The 4,763-nt window shown below is 36.2% G+C and overlaps 1 pseudogene across 1 annotated transcript; it reads right to left on the bottom strand.

Annotated features, from left to right (window-relative positions):
- Positions 1-280: 280 nt before the first annotated feature.
- LOC308256172 (PHD finger-like domain-containing protein 5A) lies at positions 281-624 on the bottom strand (annotated as a pseudogene). The gene has a single exon. The product of its transcript is annotated as a PHD finger-like domain-containing protein 5A (transcript).
- Between the last annotated feature and the right edge of the window lie 4,139 nt (positions 625-4,763).

Raw genomic sequence — 4,763 nt, 5'->3', positions numbered from 1 at the left:
ATGTGGAAAAAGAGTCTTGCTTCTTGAATTCAAGAAAAACCAGGAACTAATCTATCATTTTTTTCTCTGATTTAGTCTGCCAGAGCACCCTGTGAAGAATCCTTTTCCATTCCTACCACCTTATCTGGGTGAGAGGAGAGGGAAGGGTGGAGAGGTGCCAGTGTACTAACAGGCAATTCGGGCGATGTTCTGCACTCTGCTCCCTTTCTGTTGGCAGTAGTAGGCGTCTTTTCTGGCAGCTGCAGCAGCTTGATGAGGGGAGAAAGAGGTCACCCACCAATCACCTCTTCTTGAAGCCGTATTTTTTTTCGTTCATAGAAGAGATCTGTCTTAGAGCTCCCCAAATTGACAATCTTTGGGCAACCATCTCTATCCTTCTCCTGGATGGTGCACTCCTTACAATAATAGGCATCAGAGACTCCTGGGCCTCCACAGATCACACAGCGCCCCTGATAGGAGCCGTAGTTACACTCATCACATATGCGCACCAGGGTGCAGGGACGCACATAGGAGTCACAGATCACACACTTGCCGTCACATTTTTCACAGAGTCTTCCGATGGCTGCAAGATCAACACCAGCCTGCTTGTGACAAAAAAATCAAGTCCAGATGATGTTTAGCCATGTTCACACTCATGTGGCAAATGTAGACTGCTATTATCTTGGTTAGTAGGATTTTCGTTGCTTTTACATAATTTCACTATATTTTCCTGTACTTCAATTCTTTACTAGAAGCTATGTTTTATTTATTTTTATTTTTCAATATATTTTTATTGATTTCAGAGAGGAAGGGAGAGGGAGAGAGATAAAAACATCAATGATGAGAGACAATCATTGATCAGCTTCCTCCTGCATGCCTCCTACTGGGGATCCAGCCAGCAACCCAGGCACGTGCCCTGACCAGGAATCAAACTGTGACCTCTTGGTTCCTGGGTTGATTCTCAACTGCTGAGCCACACTGGGCTACCTTTTCTTTTTTAGAAAAAAAAACATTATTTTTATTAAAAATAGATGTAATGAATGCCATGGAATTTATAATAAAACTCAACTGATCTTTCGGACTCATACATTTTCCAAGAATGCAAATTCCAGGAAGAAGTTAAGAGATGTTTTTAATTGGGGTATGGTAACCACATCACACAGACTTCCAGCAGAACAGACATCCATTTGTAAAAGGAGGTCATTTTCACTACACTTTTTCTTTAAGGAGTGATACTTAATTAAATCAAAGTTTGAAAAATAAACTAGTGATTTTTCACTCCTCAATATTTCCAGTTTATCATTGATGGAGGGTCATCATGTCCCACAGTTTCTCCCTCAAAGTTATACTACACAAATTATTCATATACAATTTATAGTTGATTTTATGATGGCTACAGGTCAGAGCATTTTATTTATTTTCTTGCAAATAATGCTTATATTAGATCAGTTTCAATTTCCATTCATGCATTGTACCTTTCTTTCTAATTTTTTTAATGCCTGCTTCCAAAGGGATTTAAGGAAGCAACCTTGACTTATTGATTCATTCACATATTAAGTATTTCTTATTTTATTTCTTATTATATTCCAGCTACCATACTAAGACATTGAAGAAAACAATGAGACACAAAATTCTTTTGTTTCACTCAAAAATGAATATCAAATGAGTGATCAAGACTAATATAGAGGTCACTGTAATGTGGAAACACAAAGGTCTCCAGAATGCCATCAGCTATATTTACCATGACATTCAGAAGCAAGATCAAGCCTTTGAGATTAGAATAAAATCTTTTAATTTGGATTTATTTAACTTAATTTTTCACTTTAGGCAATTTGCCTAAGGGGCTTAGAAACATAATTTATGAGTTGCTCAAATAATTTTTGTATAAAATATTTAAATACAGAGCTTTTTTTCTGAAAACAAATAGAATAGGAAACACATTTGAACAAGAGTGAAGTTGGATGAGTCATAGATATATCTTGGTTCCCACAAGATAACTCAATTCATATTCATTTAAATATTTCAATGTATCCCTCACCAACTATATGTTCAGGGCTAAAAGGAAAAAAAAAAAGTAGTAGAAAAGCATTTAAAATTTAAATAAGGTCAAAACATTATCTCTTAGCAGTCAAAAACAATTGAAGACATTATACAATGCTGCTTAATATAATAGCTCTGAGTGTCACAATATTAGAGAAATTAGTTACTGGGGTTAAGCAGAGTTACTGGGGATGAGCTTTGGTAAATTAATAACATTTCTATATGTGTAAAAGGAAAGTATGTCCCTATCTTCATGTACTTTTCTTTTTTTTAATAATATATTTTTATTGCTCTCAGAGAGGAAGGAAGAGAGAGGGAGAGGGAGAGAGAGAGAGAGAGAGACAGAGAGAGAGAGAGAGAGACAGAGAGAGAGAGAGAGAGAGAGACAGAGACATCAATGATGAGAGAGAATCATTGATTGACTGCCTTCTGCACACCCCACATTGGGGATCAAACCCACAACCTGGGCATGTGACCTGACCGGGAATTGAACCAAGACCTCCCTGATCATAGGTCAACACTCAACCACTGAGCCATACCAGCCGGTCTCCATGTACCTTTCTTTATTAAGATGGTATTTTGTTTTCCTACATAGTCTTAATTTCTGAAACACTTTGCTGGTCTCCAAAAATGGTTGGTCATCTGCCTTATTATTTATTATACACTATTATCATTCTTTCAAAATATTTCACAAAACTATGTATCTCATAGGACTGAATTAGGAGACAGGCCAGAGTTAGAGGAAGATCTAAATTTCCATTAATGTGATTTTTTATAGAAATGTGCAAACAACCCACATTATTAGGACAGAGATGTTTGCTGCCATAGCATGCTTCTGACTTAATAAAATTGTATAACCTGCAGTCTTCCTATTTTGCGTCTCTCCTTTCTCTTCCTTGACTTATTTGGGGGAATTTCATCTAAATCATTGCTTGTTGGACAGTCCTTTGTGAATCATAATCTGCTCTGATACCACCATCAGTGAAAATGGTGCTGTCAACATTTATGTCAACGCTGAGGTTGTAATTTCTGACAGTAATGTTCCTGGGCTTGATCTAAAACTCTCTGTTCACATTGATGGAGCTGCCTGTCAGAGTCCCTTCTGCCTGACACTTCTAAGTGACAAAGAATGTGGTGGGACTCACTCTAGGAAAAAATCTCATTCCAAGTTCTCCCAATAGGTCCATGGCTCATCTGAAAGCACTGCTCATGTTACCAATAGATAAATGAATATACAGGAGCAGGGACTTGGGTCAGCAGTAGGTTGCTATGTAATGTTCATAACATCTGTGGAAATAAAATATACCAGTGATGAATTTTTCCTGAGGGCTGGATCTTGTCAAGACCCAATGCATATATATGAAACCCCATTAAAGAACACTGGTCTTACTTCTTGTTTCCAATATTGTTTCAACATAGCTTACTTCTTGTTTCAAATTATAAAATGATGCCCTAAATTTTATGATTTGTATGATTAAAATGCCTCATTTTGAATATTTCTGCTAGATAATACTCATTACTATGCCCCAAATGAGTTGTGTTCCTTCATACTTTTTGGGGGTCAAATATTTTTCTTCCCAGAAATTATTTCCACTTCTCTGTAAGTATTTGACTAGCAAAATTTCAAGAAATATAATACTACACAAAGCTAGAGAGTAATGGCAAGACTGGTGCACTTATATATTGCTCATGACACTTTAAATTGGTATAAGTATTTTCAAAAGTAAGGATTATATCGCAAAACCCAGTAATTCTACACTTGGGGATACATTCTAAGGGGATAATTAAAAATAAGATAAAAGCTATATACACAAAAACATTTGTGGTCACATTATTTATAAGTAAATGTCCAATAAAAAAGGGCTAAGCACATTATACTCCATTAAATTGATTAAATTGCATGAAACATTAAAAGATATAAAGTTCACTCTATAATTTTCTACCTCTATGACCATATCTCAGTTTCCCTTTTGAACTGCTTCTGATTGTGCAGCCCAAATATAAACACCCTCTAAATGTTTTTGCACACTATTCTGGGCTATGCAACACCACTCGGAATTTTTCCATCATAACACACTTCCTACTACGAATATGACTGCACTGTTTTTCCTACTAGACCATTACCCCTTTATGGATAAGAATTATGCCTTTGGTCACAGTATCTTCAAAGCCTAAATATTTTAGACTATCAATAACTACGAACTGAATTGCTTCACATAAAATGAATTTCTATAATTCCTTGGTAATTAGCAAAAAATATTATTCCTTTCCTTAACTTCCATTTTCTGTAAGTCTATGGCAGCCAGGTGGTGGGTCCCTTTGATAAGTCAATACATTCATCTGAGATCCATCTTCCTAATTTACAAAATGGATATACAAATACCAATATGATGCTCTTATTACAGCAGCCAAACAAACTAGCTAGGAAATACGTATGCAGGTAGGATGGAGGAGCTCTTCTGTGTCCAGGAGAGCAGGGAAATTCAGTTCAAAGTTCCTCAGATAGTACTTAAAGTAAGAAATACTGTGTATTCTCTTCACAAGGAGAACATATTCTCTAACTTGCTTCTAATCCTCAAGTAGTTATTTGTCCTGATCCACAAAACAGACAGACTTCCTCTGCATACCAACTCTTCCTTCTTAAAGGTTGATAAAATAACACATTTTTTAAAACTAGCCTTCTGAAGCTGTATTTGAGTTTGTGCTTACCTGTCTCCACTTCCAAAACTACATCAATTCAATGA

This window comes from Plecotus auritus (genome assembly GCF_963455305.1).
Source record: "Plecotus auritus genome assembly, chromosome: 8".
NCBI classification, from domain to species: Eukaryota; Metazoa; Chordata; class Mammalia; order Chiroptera; family Vespertilionidae; genus Plecotus; species Plecotus auritus.
This window is presented reverse-complemented; position numbering and strand designations above follow the sequence as displayed.